This window comes from Aulostomus chinensis, chromosome 7 (assembly GCF_037954235.1).
Source record: "Aulostomus chinensis isolate RoL2024-O1b breed Wild chromosome 7, RoL_Achi_v1.0, whole genome shotgun sequence".
Taxonomy (NCBI): Eukaryota; Metazoa; Chordata; class Actinopteri; order Syngnathiformes; family Aulostomidae; genus Aulostomus; species Aulostomus chinensis.
The window spans coordinates 5,375,645-5,392,615 of NC_141326.1; the positions used below are offsets into that span (position 1 = coordinate 5,375,645).

A 16,971-nucleotide genomic window follows, 5' to 3' on the forward strand; every position below is an offset into this window, starting at 1 on the left:
TTCAACACATTCCTCAGTCAGGGGCTGTGACCTGACCAAAGATGCGTACACAGCTTATTGGTGCTGACACAAACTCTAGTTCAAAATGGAGCTCAAGCCACTGCAAACGGCCATGTCGATGCTCCCAAAAAAACTTTTCAGCATTGTCCAACTGAAAGTATCTGTTGGTCAGATGATGAGGGAAATTCAGCGCTGACAGCAGCCATGCTGGAATAAAGCGCATATAAATGTATAGTTTGAAATTTTCATTTGTCTGAGCACATCAGGCATTGGTGGTTCAGTGGTAGAATTCTCGCCTGCCACGCGGGAGGCCCGGGTCCGATTCCTGGCCAATGCAATGGATTATTTGATTTTAATGATCAATAAGTCTGACATTTTGGATGAATGCAGGTAACTCCTCTGCTCAACAACACTGTGTTGGACCAGAAACATTTGTATCCCCATATGTGTTTGATTAGAATGTACATTGGAAATTGTAAGAAGTGGGATTTCAACCCATTCCTCAGTCAGGGGCTGTGACCTGACCAAAGACGCGTACACAGCTCGTTGGTGCTGACACAAACTCTAGTTCAAAATGGAGCTCAAGCCACTGCAAACGGCCATGTCGATGCTCCCAAAAAAACTTTTCAGCATTGTCCAACTGAAAGTATCTGTTGGTCAGATGATGAGGGAAATTCAGCGCTGAGAGCTGCCATGCTTGAATAAAGCGCATATAAATGGATAGTTTAAAATTTTCATTTAACTGCGCACATCAGGCATTGGTGGTTCAGTGGTAGAATTCTCGCCTGCCACGCGGGAGGCCCGGGTCCGATTCCCGGCCAATGCAATGGATTATTTGATTTTAATGATCAATCAGTCTGACATTTTGGATGAATGCAGGTAACTCCTCTGCTCAACAACACTGCGTTGGACCAGAAACATTTGTATCCCCATATGTGTTTGATTAGAATGTATGTTGGTAATAGTAAAAAGTGGGATTTCAACCCATTTCTCAGTCAGGGGCTGTGACCTGACCAAAGATGCGTACACAGCTTATTGGTGCTGACACAAACTCTAGTTCAAAATGGAGCTCAAGCCACTGCAAACGGCCATGTCGATGCTCCCAAAAAAACTTTTCAGCATTGTCCAACTGAAAGTATCTGTTGGTCAGATGATGAGGGAAATTCAGCGCTGAGAGCTGCCATGCTGGAATAAAGCGCATATAAATGGATAGTTTCAAATTTTCATGTGACTGAGCACATCAGGCATTGGTGGTTCAGTGGTAGAAATCTCGCCTGCCACGCGGGAGGCCCGGGTCTGATTCCCGGCCAATGCAATGGATTATTTGATTTTAATGATCAATCAGTCTGACATTTTGGATGAATGCAGGTAACTCCTCTGCTCAACAACACTGCGTTGGACCAGAAACATTTGTATCCCCATATGTGTTTGATTAGAATGTATGTTGGTAATAGTAAAAAGTGGGATTTCAACCCATTCCTCAGTCAGGGGCTGTGACCTGACCAAAGATGCGTACACAGCTTATTGGTGCTGACACAAACTCTAGTTCAAAATGGAGCTCAAGCCACTGCAAACGGCCATGTCGATGCTCCCAAAAAAACTTTTCAGCATTGTCCAACTGAAAGTATCTGTTGGTCAGATGATGAGGGAAATTCAGCGCTGACAGCTGCCATGCTGGAATAAAGCGCATATAAATGGATACTTTGAAATTTTCATGTGACTGAGCACATCAGGCATTGGTGGTTCAGTGGTAGAATTCTCGCCTGCCACGCGGGAGGCCCGGGTCCGATTCCCGGCCAATGCAATGGATTATTTGATTTTAATGATCAATCAGTCTGACATTTTGGATGAATGCAGGTAACTCCTCTGCTCAACAACACTGCGTTGGACCAGAAACATTTGTATCCCCATATGTGTTTGATTAGAATGTATGTTGGTAATAGTAAAAAGTGGGATTTCAACACATTCCTCAGTCAGGGGCTGTGACCTGACCAAAGATGCGTACACAGCTTATTGGTGCTGACACAAACTCTAGTTCAAAATGGAGCTCAAGCCACTGCAAACGGCCATGTCGATGCTCCCAAAAAAGCTTTTCAGCATTGTCCAACTGAAAGTATCTGTTGGTCAGATGATGAGGGAAATTCAGCGCTGAGAGCTGCCATGCTGGAATAAAGCGTATATAAATGGATAGTTTGAAATTTTCATGTGACGGAGCACATCAGGCATTGGTGGTTCAGTGGTAGAATTCTCGCCTGCCACGCGGGAGGCCCGTGTCCGATTCCCGGCCAATGCAATGGATTATTTGATTTTAATGATCAATCAGTCTGACATTTTGGATGAATGCAGGTAACTCCTCTGCTCAACAACACTGCGTTGGACCAGAAACATTTGTATCCCCATATGTGTTTGATTAGAATGTATGTTGGTAATAGTAAAAAGTGGGATTTCAACCCATTCCTCAGTCAGGGGCTGTGACCTGACCAAAGATGCGTACACAGCTTATTGGTGCTGACACAAACTCTAGTTCAAAATGGAGCTCAAGCCACTGCAAAGGGCCATGTCGATGCTCCCAAAAAAACTTTTCAGCATTGTCCAACTGAAAGTATCTGTTGGTCAGATGATGAGGGAAATTCAGCGCTGAGAGCTGCCATGCTGGAATAAAGCGCATATAAATGGATAGTTTCAAATTTTCATGTGATTGAGCACATCAGGCATTGGTGGTTCAGTGGTAGAATTCTCGCCTGCCACGCGGGAGGCCCGTGTCCGATTCCCGGCCAATGCAATGGATTATTTGATTTTAATGATCAATCAGTCTGACATTTTGGATGAATGCAGGTAACTCCTCTGCTCAACAACACTGCGTTGGACCAGAAACATTTGTATCCCCATATGTGTTTGATTAGAATGTATGTTGGTAATAGTAAAAAGTGGGATTTCAACCCATTTCTCAGTCAGGGGCTGTGACCTGACCAAAGATGCGTACACAGCTTATTGGTGCTGACACAAACTCTAGTTCAAAATGGAGCTCAAGCCACTGCAAACGGCCATGTCGATGCTCCCAAAAAAACTTTTCAGCATTGTCCAACTGAAAGTATCTGTTGGTCAGATGATGAGGGAAATTCAGCGCTGAGAGCTGCCATGCTGGAATAAAGCGCATATAAATGGATAGTTTCAAATTTTCATGTGACTGAGCACATCAGGCATTGGTGGTTCAGTGGTAGAAATCTCGCCTGCCACGCGGGAGGCCCGGGTCTGATTCCCGGCCAATGCAATGGATTATTTGATTTTAATGATCAATCAGTCTGACATTTTGGATGAATGCAGGTAACTCCTCTGCTCAACAACACTGCGTTGGACCAGAAACATTTGTATCCCCATATGTGTTTGATTAGAATGTATGTTGGTAATAGTAAAAAGTGGGATTTCAACCCATTCCTCAGTCAGGGGCTGTGACCTGACCAAAGATGCGTACACAGCTTATTGGTGCTGACACAAACTCTAGTTCAAAATGGAGCTCAAGCCACTGCAAACGGCCATGTCGATGCTCCCAAAAAAACTTTTCAGCATTGTCCAACTGAAAGTATCTGTTGGTCAGATGATGAGGGAAATTCAGCGCTGACAGCTGCCATGCTGGAATAAAGCGCATATAAATGGATACTTTGAAATTTTCATGTGACTGAGCACATCAGGCATTGGTGGTTCAGTGGTAGAATTCTCGCCTGCCACGCGGGAGGCCCGGGTCCGATTCCCGGCCAATGCAATGGATTATTTGATTTTAATGATCAATCAGTCTGACATTTTGGATGAATGCAGGTAACTCCTCTGCTCAACAACACTGCGTTGGACCAGAAACATTTGTATCCCCATATGTGTTTGATTAGAATGTATGTTGGTAATAGTAAAAAGTGGGATTTCAACACATTCCTCAGTCAGGGGCTGTGACCTGACCAAAGATGCGTACACAGCTTATTGGTGCTGACACAAACTCTAGTTCAAAATGGAGCTCAAGCCACTGCAAACGGCCATGTCGATGCTCCCAAAAAAGCTTTTCAGCATTGTCCAACTGAAAGTATCTGTTGGTCAGATGATGAGGGAAATTCAGCGCTGAGAGCTGCCATGCTGGAATAAAGCGTATATAAATGGATAGTTTGAAATTTTCATGTGACGGAGCACATCAGGCATTGGTGGTTCAGTGGTAGAATTCTCGCCTGCCACGCGGGAGGCCCGTGTCCGATTCCCGGCCAATGCAATGGATTATTTGATTTTAATGATCAATCAGTCTGACATTTTGGATGAATGCAGGTAACTCCTCTGCTCAACAACACTGCGTTGGACCAGAAACATTTGTATCCCCATATGTGTTTGATTAGAATGTATGTTGGTAATAGTAAAAAGTGGGATTTCAACCCATTCCTCAGTCAGGGGCTGTGACCTGACCAAAGATGCGTACACAGCTTATTGGTGCTGACACAAACTCTAGTTCAAAATGGAGCTCAAGCCACTGCAAAGGGCCATGTCGATGCTCCCAAAAAAACTTTTCAGCATTGTCCAACTGAAAGTATCTGTTGGTCAGATGATGAGGGAAATTCAGCGCTGAGAGCTGCCATGCTGGAATAAAGCGCATATAAATGGATAGTTTCAAATTTTCATGTGATTGAGCACATCAGGCATTGGTGGTTCAGTGGTAGAATTCTCGCCTGCCACGCGGGAGGCCCGTGTCCGATTCCCGGCCAATGCAATGGATTATTTGATTTTAATGATCAATCAGTCTGACATTTTGGATGAATGCAGGTAACTCCTCTGCTCAACAACACTGCGTTGGACCAGAAACATTTGTATCCCCATATGTGTTTGATTAGAATGTATGTTGGTAATAGTAAAAAGTGGGATTTCAACCCATTCCTCAGTCAGGGGCTGTGACCTGACCAAAGATGCGTACACAGCTTATTGGTGCTGACACAAACTCTAGTTCAAAATGGAGCTCAAGCCACTGCAAACGGCCATGTCGATGCTCCCAAAAAAACTTTTCAGCATTGTCCAACTGAAAGTATCTGTTGGTCAGATGATGAGGGAAATTCAGCGCTGACAGCTGCCATGCTGGAATAAAGCGCATATAAATGGATACTTTGAAATTTTCCTTTATCTGAGTTCATCAAGCATTGGTGGTTCAGTGGTAGAATTCTCGCCTTCCACGCGGGAGGCCTGGGTCCGATTCCCGGCCAATGCAATGGATTATTTGATTTTAATGATCAATCAGTCTGACATTTTGGATGAATGCAGGTAACTCCTCTGCTCAACAACACTGCGTTGGACCAGAAACATTTGTATCCCCATATGTGTTTGATTAGAATGTATGTTGGTAATAGTAAAAAGTGGGATTTCAACACATTCCTCAGTCAGGGGCTGTGACCTGACCAAAGATGCGTACACAGCTTATTGGTGCTGACACAAACTCTAGTTCAAAATGGAGCTCAAGCCACTGCAAACGGCCATGTCGATGCTCCCAAAAAAACTTTTCAGCATTGTCCAACTGAAAGTATCTGTTGGTCAGATGATGAGGGAAATTCAGCGCTGAGAGCTGCCATGCTGGAATAAAGCGCATATAAATGGATAGTTTGAAATTTTCATGTGACGGAGCACATCAGGCATTGGTGGTTCAGTGGTAGAATTCTCGCCTGCCACGCGGGAGGCCCGTGTCCGATTCCCGGCCAATGCAATGGATTATTTGATTTTAATGATCAATCAGTCTGACATTTTGGATGAATGCAGGTAACTCCTCTGCTCAACAACACTGCGTTGGACCAGAAACATTTGTATCCCCATATGTGTTTGATTAGAATGTATGTTGGTAATAGTAAAAAGTGGGATTTCAACCCATTCCTCAGTCAGGGGCTGTGACCTGACCAAAGATGCGTACACAGCTTATTGGTGCTGACACAAACTCTAGTTCAAAATGGAGCTCAAGCCACTGCAAAGGGCCATGTCGATGCTCCCAAAAAAACTTTTCAGCATTGTCCAACTGAAAGTATCTGTTGGTCAGATGATGAGGGAAATTCAGCGCTGAGAGCTGCCATGCTGGAATAAAGCGCATATAAATGGATAGTTTCAAATTTTCATGTGATTGAGCACATCAGGCATTGGTGGTTCAGTGGTAGAATTCTCGCCTGCCACGCGGGAGGCCCGGGTCCGATTCCCGGCCAATGCAATGGATTATTTGATTTTAATGATCAATCAGTCTGACCTTTTGGATGAATGCAGGTAACTCCTCTGCTCAACAACACTGCGTTGGACCAGAAACATTTGTATCCCCATATGTGTTTGATTAGAATGTATGTTGGTAATAGTAAAAAGTGGGATTTCAACACATTCCTCAGTCAGGGGCTGTGACCTGACCAAAGATGCGTACACAGCTTATTGGTGCTGACACAAACTCTAGTTCAAAATGGAGCTCAAGCCACTGCAAACGGCCATGTCGATGCTCCCAAAAAAACTTTTCAGCATTGTCCAACTGAAAGTATCTGTTGGTCAGATGATGAGGGAAATTCAGCGCTGACAGCAGCCATGCTGGAATAAAGCGCATATAAATGTATAGTTTGAAATTTTCATTTGTCTGAGCACATCAGGCATTGGTGGTTCAGTGGTAGAATTCTCGCCTGCCACGTGGGAGGCCCGGGTCCGATTCCCGGCCAATGCAATGGATTATTAGATTTTAATGATCAATAAGTCTGACATTTTGGATGAATGCAGGTAACTCCTCTGCTCAACAACACTGCGTTGGACCAGAAACATTTGTATCCCCATATGTGTTTGATTAGAATGTACGTTGGTAATAGTAAAAAGTGGGATTTCAACCCATTCCTCAATCAGGGGCTGTGACCTGACCAAAGACACGTAAAAAGGTCGTTGGTGCTGACACAAACTCTAGTTCAAAATGGAGCTCAAGCTACTGCAAACGGCCATGTCGATGCTCCCAAAAAAACTTTTCAGCATTGTCCAACTGAAAGTATCTGTTGGTCAGATGATGAGGGAAATTCAGCGCTGAGAGCTGCCATGCTGGAATAAAGCGCATATAAATGGATAGTTTGAAATTTTCATGTGACTGAGCACATCAGGCATTGGTGGTTCAGTGGTAGAATTCTCGCCTGCCACGCGGGAGGCCCGGGTCCGATTCCCGGCCAATGCAATGGATTATTTGATTTTAATGATCAATCAGTCTGACATTTTGGATGAATGCAGGTAACTCCTCTGCTCAACAACACTGCGTTGGACCAGAAACATTTGTATCCCCATATGTGTTTGATTAGAATGTATGTTGGTAATAGTAAAAAGTGGGATTTCAACACATTCCTCAGTCAGGGGCTGTGACCTGACCAAAGATGCGTACACAGCTTATTGGTGCTGACACAAACTCTAGTTCAAAATGGAGCTCAAGCCACTGCAAACGGCCATGTCGATGCTCCCAAAAAAACTTTTCAGCATTGTCCAACTGAAAGTATCTGTTGGTCAGATGATGAGGGAAATTCAGCGCTGACAGCAGCCATGCTGGAATAAAGCGCATATAAATGTATAGTTTGAAATTTTCATTTGTCTGAGCACATCAGGCATTGGTGGTTCAGTGGTAGAATTCTCGCCTGCCACGTGGGAGGCCCGGGTCCGATTCCCGGCCAATGCAATGGATTATTAGATTTTAATGATCAATAAGTCTGACATTTTGGATGAATGCAGGTAACTCCTCTGCTCAACAACACTGCGTTGGACCAGAAACATTTGTATCCCCATATGTGTTTGATTAGAATGTACGTTGGTAATAGTAAAAAGTGGGATTTCAACCCATTCCTCAATCAGGGGCTGTGACCTGACCAAAGACACGTAAAAAGGTCGTTGGTGCTGACACAAACTCTAGTTCAAAATGGAGCTCAAGCTACTGCAAACGGCCATGTCGATGCTCCCAAAAAAACTTTTCAGCATTGTCCAACTGAAAGTATCTGTTGGTCAGATGATGAGGGAAATTCAGCGCTGAGAGCTGCCATGCTGGAATAAAGCGCATATAAATGGATAGTTTGAAATTTTCATGTGACTGAGCACATCAGGCATTGGTGGTTCAGTGGTAGAATTCTCGCCTGCCACGCGGGAGGCCCGGGTCCGATTCCCGGCCAATGCAATGGATTATTTGATTTTAATGATCAATCAGTCTGACATTTTGGATGAATGCAGGTAACTCCTCTGCTCAACAACACTGCGTTGGACCAGAAACATTTGTATCCCCATATGTGTTTGATTAGAATGTATGTTGGTAATAGTAAAAAGTGGGATTTCAACACATTCCTCAGTCAGGGGCTGTGACCTGACCAAAGATGCGTACACAGCTTATTGGTGCTGACACAAACTCTAGTTCAAAATGGAGCTCAAGCCACTGCAAACGGCCATGTCGATGCTCCCAAAAAAACTTTTCAGCATTGTCCAACTGAAAGTATCTGTTGGTCAGATGATGAGGGAAATTCAGCGCTGACAGCAGCCATGCTGGAATAAAGCGCATATAAATGTATAGTTTGAAATTTTCATTTGTCTGAGCACATCAGGCATTGGTGGTTCAGTGGTAGAATTCTCGCCTGCCACGTGGGAGGCCCGGGTCCGATTCCCGGCCAATGCAATGGATTATTAGATTTTAATGATCAATAAGTCTGACATTTTGGATGAATGCAGGTAACTCCTCTGCTCAACAACACTGCGTTGGACCAGAAACATTTGTATCCCCATATGTGTTTGATTAGAATGTACGTTGGTAATAGTAAAAAGTGGGATTTCAACCCATTCCTCAATCAGGGGCTGTGACCTGACCAAAGACACGTAAAAAGGTCGTTGGTGCTGACACAAACTCTAGTTCAAAATGGAGCTCAAGCTACTGCAAACGGCCATGTCGATGCTCCCAAAAAAACTTTTCAGCATTGTCCAACTGAAAGTATCTGTTGGTCAGATGATGAGGGAAATTCAGCGCTGAGAGCTGCCATGCTGGAATAAAGCGCATATAAATGGATAGTTTGAAATTTTCATGTGACTGAGCACATCAGGCATTGGTGGTTCAGTGGTAGAATTCTCGCCTGCCACGCGGGAGGCCCGTGTCCGATTCCCGGCCAATGCAATGGATTATTTGATTTTAATGATCAATCAGTCTGACATTTTGGATGAATGCAGGTAACTCCTCTGCTCAACAACACTGCGTTGGACCAGAAACATTTGTATCCCCATATGTGTTTGATTAGAATGTATGTTGGTAATAGTAAAAAGTGGGATTTCAACCCATTCCTCAGTCAGGGGCTGTGACCTGACCAAAGATGCGTACACAGCTTATTGGTGCTGACACAAACTCTAGTTCAAAATGGAGCTCAAGCCACTGCAAACGGCCATGTCGATGCTCCCAAAAAAACTTTTCAGCATTGTCCAACTGAAAGTATCTGTTGGTCAGATGATGAGGGAAATTCAGCGCTGAGAGCTGCCATGCTGGAAGAAAGCGCATATAAATGGATAGTTTGAAATTTTCATGTAACTGAGCACATCAGGCATTGGTGGTTCAGTGGTAGAATTCTCGCCTGCCACGCGGGAGGCCCGGGTCCGATTCCCGGCCAATGCAATGGATTATTTGATTTTAATGATCAATCAGTCTGACATTTTGGATGAATGCAGGTAACTCCTCTGCTCAACAACACTGCGTTGGACCAGAAACATTTGTATCCCCATATGTGTTTGATTAGAATGTATGTTGGTAATAGTAAAAAGTGGGATTTCAACCCATTCCTCAGTCAGGGGCTGTGACCTGACCAAAGATGCGTACACAGCTTATTGGTGCTGACACAAACTCTAGTTCAAAATGGAGCTCAAGCCACTGCAAACGGCCATGTCGATGCTCCCAAAAAAGCTTTTCAGCATTGTCCAACTGAAAGTATCTGTTGGTCAGATGATGAGGGAAATTCAGCGCTGAGAGCTGCCATGCTGGAATAAAGCGTATATAAATGGATAGTTTGAAATTTTCATGTGACTGAGCACATCAGGCATTGGTGGTTCAGTGGTAGAATTCTCGCCTGCCACGCGGGAGGCCCGGGTCCGATTCCCGGCCAATGCAATGGATTATTTGATTTTAAAGATCAATCAGTCTGACATTTTGGATGAATGCAGGTAACTCCTCTGCTCAACAACACTGCGTTGGACCAGAAACATTTGTATCCCCATATGTGTTTGATTAGAATGTATGTTGGTAATAGTAAAAAGTGGGATTTCAACCCATTCCTCAGTCAGGGGCTGTGACCTGACCAAAGATGCGTACACAGCTTATTGGTGCTGACACAAACTCTAGTTCAAAACGGAGCTCAAGCCACTGCAAACGGCCATGTCGATGCTCCCAAAAAAACTTTTCAGCATTGTCCAACTGAAAGTATCTGTTGGTCAGATGATGAGGGAAATTCAGCGCTGAGAGCTGCCATGCTGGAATAAAGCGCATATAAATGAATAGTTTTAAATTTTCATGTGACTGAGCACATCAGGCATTGGTGGTTCAGTGGTAGAATTCTCGCCTGCCACGCGGGAGGCCCGGGTCCGATTCCCGGCCAATGCAATGGATTATTTGATTTTAATGATCAATCAGTCTGACATTTTGGATGAATGCAGGTAACTCCTCTGCTCAACAACACTGCGTTGGACCAGAAACATTTGTATCCCCATATGTGTTTGATTAGAATGTATGTTGGTAATAGTAAAAAGTGGGATTTCAACCCATTCCTCAGTCAGGGGCTGTGACCTGACCAAAGATGCGTACACAGCTTATTGGTGCTGACACAAACTCTAGTTCAAAATGGAGCTCAAGCCACTGCAAACGGCCATGTCGATGCTCCCAAAAAAACTTTTCAGCATTGTCCAACTGAAAGTATCTGTTGGTCAGATGATGAGGGAAATTCAGCGCTGAGAGCTGCCATGCTGGAATAAAGCGCATATAAATGGATAGTTTGAAATTTTCATGTGACTGAGCACATCAGGCATTGGTGGTTCAGTGGCAGAATTCTCGCCTGCCACGCGGGAGGCCCGGGTCCGATTCCCGGCCAATGCAATGGATTATTTGATTTTAATGATCAATCAGTCTGACATTTTGGATGAATGCAGGTAACTCCTCTGCTCAACAACACTGCGTTGGACCAGAAACATTTGTATCCCCATATGTGTTTGATTAGAATGTATGTTGGTAATAGTAAAAAGTGGGATTTCAACCCATTCCTCAGTCAGGGGCTGTGACCTGACCAAAGATGCGTACACAGCTTATTGGTGCTGACACAAACTCTAGTTCAAAATGGAGCTCAAGCCACTGCAAACGGCCATGTCGATGCTCCCAAAAAAACTTTTCAGCATTGTCCAACTGAAAGTATCTGTTGGTCAGATGATGAGGGAAATTCAGCGCTGAGAGCTGCCATGCTGGAATAAAGCGCATATAAATGTATAGTTTGAAATTTTCATTTGTCTGAGCACATCAGGCATTGGTGGTTCAGTGGTAGAATTCTCGCCTGCCACGCGGGAGGCCCGGGTCCGATTCCCGGCCAATGCAATGGATTATTAGATTTTAATGATCAATAAGTCTGACATTTTGGATGAATGCAGGTAACTCCTCTGCTCAACAACACTGCGTTGGACCAGAAACATTTGTATCCCCATATGTGTTTGATTAGAATGTACGTTGGGAATAGTAAAAAGTGGGATTTCAACCCATTCCTCAATCAGGGGCTGTGACCTGACCAAAGACACGTAAAAAGGTCGTTGGTGCTGACACAAACTCTAGTTCAAAATGGAGCTCAAGCCACTGCAAACGGCCATGTCGATGCTCCCAAAAAAACTTTTCAGCATTGTCCAACTGAAAGTATCTGTTGGTCAGATGATGAGGGAAATTCAGCGCTGACAGCTGCCATGCTGGAATAAAGCGCATATAAATGGATAGTTTGAAATTTTCATGTGACTGAGCACATCAGGCATTGGTGGTTCAGTGGTAGAATTCTCGCCTGCCACGCGGGAGGCCCGTGTCCGATTCCCGGCCAATGCAATGGATTATTTGATTTTAATGATCAATCAGTCTGACATTTTGGATGAATGCAGGTAACTCCTCTGCTCAACAACACTGCGTTGGACCAGAAAAATTTGTATCCCCATATGTGTTTGATTAGAATGTATGTTGGTAATAGTAAAAAGTGGGATTTCAACCCATTCCTCAGTCAGGGGCTGTGACCTGACCAAAGATGCGTACAAAGCTTATTGGTGCTGACACAAACTCTAGTTCAAAATGGAGCTCAAGCCACTGCAAACGGCCATGTCGATGCTCCCAAAAAAACTTTTCAGCATTGTCCAACTGAAAGTATCTGTTGGTCAGATGATGAGGGAAATTCAGCGCTGAGAGCTGCCATGCTGGAAGAAAGCGCATATAAATGGATAGTTTGAAATTTTCATGTGACTGAGCACATCAGGCATTGGTGGTTCAGTGGTAGATTTCTCGCCTGCCACGCGGGAGGTCCGGGTCCGATTCCCGGCCAATGCAATGGATTATTTGATTTTAATGATCAATCAGTCTGACATTTTGGATGAATGCAGGTAACTCCTCTGCTCAACAACACTGCGTTGGACCAGAAACATTTGTATCCCCATATGTGTTTGATTAGAATGTATGTTGGTAATAGTAAAAAGTGGGATTTCAACCCATTCCTCAGTCAGGGGCTGTGACCTGACCAAAGATGCGTACACAGCTTATTGGTGCTGACACAAACTCTAGTTCAAAATGGAGCTCAAGCCACTGCAAACGGCCATGTCGATGCTCCCAAAAAAGCTTTTCAGCATTGTCCAACTGAAAGTATCTGTTGGTCAGATGATGAGGGAAATTCAGCGCTGAGAGCTGCCATGCTGGAATAAAGCGCATATAAATGGATAGTTTGAAATTTTCATTTGTCTGAGCACATCAGGCATTGGTGGTTCAGTGGTAGAATTCTCGCCTGCCACGCGGGAGGCCCGGGTCCGATTCCCGGCCAATGCAGTGGATTATTTGATTTTAATGATCAATCAGTCCGACATTTTGGATGAATGCAGGTAACTCCTCTGCTCAACAACACTGCGTTGGACCAGAAACATTTGTATCCCCATATGTGTTTGATTAGAATGTATGTTGGTAATAGTAAAAAGTGGGATTTCAACCCATTCCTCAATCAGGGGCTGTGACCTGACCAAACACACGTAAAAAGGTCGTTGGTGCTGACACAAACTCCAGTTCAAAATGGAGCTCAAGCCACTGCAAACGGCCATTTTGATACTCCCAAAAAAGCTTTTCAGCATTGTCCAACTGAAAGTATCTGTTGGTCAGATGATGAGGGAAATTCAGGTCTGAAAGCTGCCATGCTGGAATAAAGCGCAAATAAATGGATAGTTTGAAATTTTCATTTGTCTGAGCACATCAGGCATTGGTGGTTCAGTGGTAGAATTCTCGCCTGCCACGCGGGAGGCCCGGGTCCGATTCCCGGCCAATGCAGTTGTTTCTTTGAGTTACATGTTGAAACAGTCTGAAATTCTTAACGAATGCAGGTAACTCCTCTGCTCAACAACACTGCGTTGGACCAGAAACATTCGTATCCCCATATGTGTTTGATTAGAATGTACGTTGGTAATAGTAAAAAGTGGGATTTCAACCCATTCCTCAATCAGGGGCTGTGACCTGACCAAAGACACGTAAAAAGGTCGTTGGTGCAGACACAAACTCTAGTTCAAAATGGAGCTCAAGCCACTGCAAACGGCTATGTCGATGCTCCCAAAAAAGCTTTTCAGCATTTTCCAACTGAAAGTATCTGTTGGTCAGACGATGAGGGAAATTCAGCGCTGAGAGCTGCCATGCTGGAATAAAGCGCATATAAATGGATAGTTTGAAATTTTCATTTATCTGAGCACATCAGGCATTGGTGGTTCAGTGGTAGAATTCTCGCCTGCCACGCGGGAGGCCCGGGTCCGATTCCCGGCCAATGCAGTGGATTATTTGATTTTAATGATCAATCAGTCCGACATTTTGGATGAATGCAGGTAACTCCTCTGCTCAACAACACTGCGTTGGACCAGAAACATTTGTATCCCCATATGTGTTTGATTAGAATGTACGTTGGTAATTGTAAAAAGTGGTATTTCAACCCATTCCTCAATCAGGGGCTGTGACCTGACCAAAGACACGTAAAAAGGTCGTTGGTTCTGACGCAAACTCCAGTTCAAAATGGAGCTCAAGCCACTACAAATGGCCATGTCGATGCTCCCAAAAAAGCTTTTCAGCATTGTCCAACTGAAAGTATCTGTTGGTCAGATGATGAGGGAAATTCAGATCTGAAAGCTGCCATGCTGGAATAAAGCGCATATAAATGGATAGTTTGAAATTTTCATTTGTCTGAGCACATCAGGCATTGGTGGTTCAGTGGTAGAATTCTCGCCTGCCACGCGGGAGGCCCGGGTCCGATTCCCGGCCAATGCAGTTGTTTCTTTGAGTTACATGTTGAAACAGTCTGAAATTCTGAACGAATGCAGGTAACTCCTCTGCTCATCAACACTGCGTTGGACCAGAAACATTTGTATCCCCATATGTGTTTGATTAGAATGTACGTTGGAAATTGTGAGAAGTGGGATTTCAACCCATTCCTCAATCAGGGGCTGTGACCTGACCAAAGACACGTACAAAGGTCGTTGGTGCAGACACAAACTCTAGTTCAAAATGGAGCTCAAGCTGCTGCAAACGGCCATGTCGATGCTCCCCAAAAAACTTTTCAGCATTGTCCAACTGAAAGTATCTGTTGGTCAGATGATGAGGGAAATTCAGCGCTGAGAGCTGCCACGCTGGAATAAAGCGCATATAAATGGATAGTTTGAAATTTTCAATTATCTGTGCACATCAGGCATTGGTGGTTCAGTGGTAGAATTCTCGCCTGCCATGTGGGAGGCCCGGGTCCGATTCCAGGCCAATGCAGTGGATTATTTGATTTTAATGATCAATCAGTCCGACATTTTGGATGAATGCAGGTAACTCCTCTGCTCAACAACACTGCGTTGGACCAGAAACATTTGTATCCCCATATGTGTTTGATTAGAATGTATGTTTGTAATAGTAAAAAGTGGGATTTCAACCCATTCCTCAATCAGGGGCTGTGACCTGACCAAAGAAACATAAAAAGGTCGTTGGTGCTGACACAAACTCCAGTTCAAAATGGAGCTCAAGCCACTGCAAACGGCCATGTCGATGCTCCCAAAAAAGCTTTTCAGCATTGTCCAACTGAAAGTATCTGTTGTTCAGATGATGAAGGAAATTCAGCGCTCACAGCTGCCATGCTGGAATAAAGCGCATATAAATGGATAGTTTGAAATTTTCAATTGTCTGAGCACATCAGGCATTGGTGGTTCAGTGGTAGAATTCTCGCCTGCCACGCGGGAGGCCCGGGTCCGATTCCCGGCCAATGCAGTGGATTATTTGATTTTAATGATCAATCAGTCCGACATTTTGGATGAATGCAGGTAACTCCTCTGCTCAACAACACTGCGTTGGACCAGAAACATTTGTATCCCCATATGTGTTTGATTAGAATGTATGTTGGTAATAGTAAAAAGTGGGATTTCAACCCATTCCTCAATCAGGGGCTGTGACCTGACCAAAGACACTTAAAAAGGTCGTTGGTGCTGACACAAACTCCAGTTCAAAATGGAGCTCAAGCCACTACAAATGGCCATGTCGATGCTCCCAAAAAAGCTTTTCAGCATTGTCCAACTGAAAGTATCTGTTGGTCAGATGATGAGGGAAATTCAGATCTGAAAGCTGCCATGCTGGAATAAAGCGCATATAAATGGATAGTTTGAAATTTTCATTTGTCTGAGCACATCAGGCATTGGTGGTTCAGTGGTAGAATTCTCGCCTGCCACGCGGGAGGCCCGGGTCCGATTCCCGGCCAATGCAGTTGTTTCTTTGAGTTACATGTTGAAACAGTCTGAAATTCTTAACGAATGCAGGTAACTCCTCTGCTCAACAACACTGCGTTGGACCAGAAACATTTGTATCCCCATATGTGTTTGATTAGAATGTACGTTGGTAATAGTAAAAAGTGGGATTTCAACCCATTCCTCAATCAGGGGCTGTGACCTGACCAAAGACACGTAAAAAGGTCGTTGGTGCTGACACAAACTCCAGTTCAAAATGGAGCTCAAGCCACTACAAATGGCCATGTCGATGCTCCCAAAAAAGCTTTTCAGCATTGTCCAACTGAAAGTATCTGTTGGTCAGATGATGAGGGAAATTCAGATCTGAAAGCTGCCATGCTGGAATAAAGCGCATATAAATGGATAGTTTGAAATTTTCATTTGTCTGAGCACATCAGGCATTGGTGGTTCAGTGGTAGAATTCTCGCCTGCCACGCGGGAGGCCCGGGTCCGAATCCCGGCCAATGCAGTTGTTTCTTTGAGTTACATGTTGAAACAGTCTGAAATTCTTAACGAATGCAGGTAACTCCTCTGCTCAACAACACTGCGTTGGACCATAAACATTTGTATCCCCATATGTGTTTGATTAGAATGTACGTTGGAAATTGTGAGAAGTGGGATTTCAACCCATTCCTCAATCAGGGGCTGTGACCTGACCAAAGACACGTACAAAGGTCGTTGGTGCTGACACAAACTCTAGTTCAAAATGGAGCTCAAGCCACTGCAAACGGCCATGTCGATGCTCCCAAAAAAACTTTTCAGCATTGTCCAACTGAAAGTATCTGTTGGTCAGATGATGAGGGAAATTCAGCGCTGAGAGCTGCCATGCTGGAATAAAGCGCATATAAATGGATAGTTTGAAATTTTCATTTATCTGTGCACATCAGGCATTGGTGATTCAGTGGTAGAATTCTCGCCTGCCACGTGGGAGGCCCGGGTCCGATTCCCGGCCAATGCAGTGGATTA

General features: G+C 44.3%; 1 protein-coding gene and 35 non-coding genes across 38 annotated transcripts in view; 35 read left to right on the top strand and 1 right to left on the bottom strand.

Annotated features, from left to right (window-relative positions):
* arpin (actin related protein 2/3 complex inhibitor) overlaps window positions 1–16,971 on the bottom strand; it is a 66,177-nt gene that overhangs the window by 46,949 nt on the left and 2,257 nt on the right. The window lies entirely within an intron of this gene.
* trnag-gcc (transfer RNA glycine (anticodon GCC)) lies at window positions 267–337 on the top strand. Its single transcript has one exon. It is a non-coding gene; the product is annotated as a tRNA-Gly (tRNA).
* Window positions 756–826, top strand: trnag-gcc (transfer RNA glycine (anticodon GCC)). Its single transcript has one exon. It is a non-coding gene; the product is annotated as a tRNA-Gly (tRNA).
* On the top strand, window positions 1,245–1,315 carry trnag-gcc (transfer RNA glycine (anticodon GCC)). The gene has a single exon. It is a non-coding gene; the product is annotated as a tRNA-Gly (tRNA).
* On the top strand, window positions 1,734–1,804 carry trnag-gcc (transfer RNA glycine (anticodon GCC)). Its single transcript has one exon. It is a non-coding gene; the product is annotated as a tRNA-Gly (tRNA).
* trnag-gcc (transfer RNA glycine (anticodon GCC)) lies at window positions 2,223–2,293 on the top strand. The gene has a single exon. It is a non-coding gene; the product is annotated as a tRNA-Gly (tRNA).
* On the top strand, window positions 2,712–2,782 carry trnag-gcc (transfer RNA glycine (anticodon GCC)). The gene has a single exon. It is a non-coding gene; the product is annotated as a tRNA-Gly (tRNA).
* trnag-gcc (transfer RNA glycine (anticodon GCC)) lies at window positions 3,201–3,271 on the top strand. The gene has a single exon. It is a non-coding gene; the product is annotated as a tRNA-Gly (tRNA).
* Window positions 3,690–3,760, top strand: trnag-gcc (transfer RNA glycine (anticodon GCC)). The gene has a single exon. It is a non-coding gene; the product is annotated as a tRNA-Gly (tRNA).
* Window positions 4,179–4,249, top strand: trnag-gcc (transfer RNA glycine (anticodon GCC)). The gene has a single exon. It is a non-coding gene; the product is annotated as a tRNA-Gly (tRNA).
* Window positions 4,668–4,738, top strand: trnag-gcc (transfer RNA glycine (anticodon GCC)). Its single transcript has one exon. It is a non-coding gene; the product is annotated as a tRNA-Gly (tRNA).
* trnag-ucc (transfer RNA glycine (anticodon UCC)) lies at window positions 5,157–5,227 on the top strand. The gene has a single exon. It is a non-coding gene; the product is annotated as a tRNA-Gly (tRNA).
* trnag-gcc (transfer RNA glycine (anticodon GCC)) lies at window positions 5,646–5,716 on the top strand. Its single transcript has one exon. It is a non-coding gene; the product is annotated as a tRNA-Gly (tRNA).
* trnag-gcc (transfer RNA glycine (anticodon GCC)) lies at window positions 6,135–6,205 on the top strand. Its single transcript has one exon. It is a non-coding gene; the product is annotated as a tRNA-Gly (tRNA).
* Window positions 6,624–6,694, top strand: trnag-gcc (transfer RNA glycine (anticodon GCC)). The gene has a single exon. It is a non-coding gene; the product is annotated as a tRNA-Gly (tRNA).
* Window positions 7,113–7,183, top strand: trnag-gcc (transfer RNA glycine (anticodon GCC)). Its single transcript has one exon. It is a non-coding gene; the product is annotated as a tRNA-Gly (tRNA).
* trnag-gcc (transfer RNA glycine (anticodon GCC)) lies at window positions 7,602–7,672 on the top strand. The gene has a single exon. It is a non-coding gene; the product is annotated as a tRNA-Gly (tRNA).
* trnag-gcc (transfer RNA glycine (anticodon GCC)) lies at window positions 8,091–8,161 on the top strand. The gene has a single exon. It is a non-coding gene; the product is annotated as a tRNA-Gly (tRNA).
* On the top strand, window positions 8,580–8,650 carry trnag-gcc (transfer RNA glycine (anticodon GCC)). Its single transcript has one exon. It is a non-coding gene; the product is annotated as a tRNA-Gly (tRNA).
* Window positions 9,069–9,139, top strand: trnag-gcc (transfer RNA glycine (anticodon GCC)). Its single transcript has one exon. It is a non-coding gene; the product is annotated as a tRNA-Gly (tRNA).
* On the top strand, window positions 9,558–9,628 carry trnag-gcc (transfer RNA glycine (anticodon GCC)). Its single transcript has one exon. It is a non-coding gene; the product is annotated as a tRNA-Gly (tRNA).
* Window positions 10,047–10,117, top strand: trnag-gcc (transfer RNA glycine (anticodon GCC)). The gene has a single exon. It is a non-coding gene; the product is annotated as a tRNA-Gly (tRNA).
* trnag-gcc (transfer RNA glycine (anticodon GCC)) lies at window positions 10,536–10,606 on the top strand. The gene has a single exon. It is a non-coding gene; the product is annotated as a tRNA-Gly (tRNA).
* Window positions 11,025–11,095, top strand: trnag-gcc (transfer RNA glycine (anticodon GCC)). Its single transcript has one exon. It is a non-coding gene; the product is annotated as a tRNA-Gly (tRNA).
* On the top strand, window positions 11,514–11,584 carry trnag-gcc (transfer RNA glycine (anticodon GCC)). The gene has a single exon. It is a non-coding gene; the product is annotated as a tRNA-Gly (tRNA).
* trnag-gcc (transfer RNA glycine (anticodon GCC)) lies at window positions 12,003–12,073 on the top strand. Its single transcript has one exon. It is a non-coding gene; the product is annotated as a tRNA-Gly (tRNA).
* Window positions 12,492–12,562, top strand: trnag-gcc (transfer RNA glycine (anticodon GCC)). Its single transcript has one exon. It is a non-coding gene; the product is annotated as a tRNA-Gly (tRNA).
* On the top strand, window positions 12,981–13,051 carry trnag-gcc (transfer RNA glycine (anticodon GCC)). Its single transcript has one exon. It is a non-coding gene; the product is annotated as a tRNA-Gly (tRNA).
* On the top strand, window positions 13,470–13,540 carry trnag-gcc (transfer RNA glycine (anticodon GCC)). Its single transcript has one exon. It is a non-coding gene; the product is annotated as a tRNA-Gly (tRNA).
* Window positions 13,959–14,029, top strand: trnag-gcc (transfer RNA glycine (anticodon GCC)). The gene has a single exon. It is a non-coding gene; the product is annotated as a tRNA-Gly (tRNA).
* Window positions 14,448–14,518, top strand: trnag-gcc (transfer RNA glycine (anticodon GCC)). Its single transcript has one exon. It is a non-coding gene; the product is annotated as a tRNA-Gly (tRNA).
* On the top strand, window positions 14,937–15,007 carry trnag-gcc (transfer RNA glycine (anticodon GCC)). Its single transcript has one exon. It is a non-coding gene; the product is annotated as a tRNA-Gly (tRNA).
* Window positions 15,426–15,496, top strand: trnag-gcc (transfer RNA glycine (anticodon GCC)). The gene has a single exon. It is a non-coding gene; the product is annotated as a tRNA-Gly (tRNA).
* trnag-gcc (transfer RNA glycine (anticodon GCC)) lies at window positions 15,915–15,985 on the top strand. The gene has a single exon. It is a non-coding gene; the product is annotated as a tRNA-Gly (tRNA).
* On the top strand, window positions 16,404–16,474 carry trnag-gcc (transfer RNA glycine (anticodon GCC)). The gene has a single exon. It is a non-coding gene; the product is annotated as a tRNA-Gly (tRNA).
* trnag-gcc (transfer RNA glycine (anticodon GCC)) lies at window positions 16,893–16,963 on the top strand. The gene has a single exon. It is a non-coding gene; the product is annotated as a tRNA-Gly (tRNA).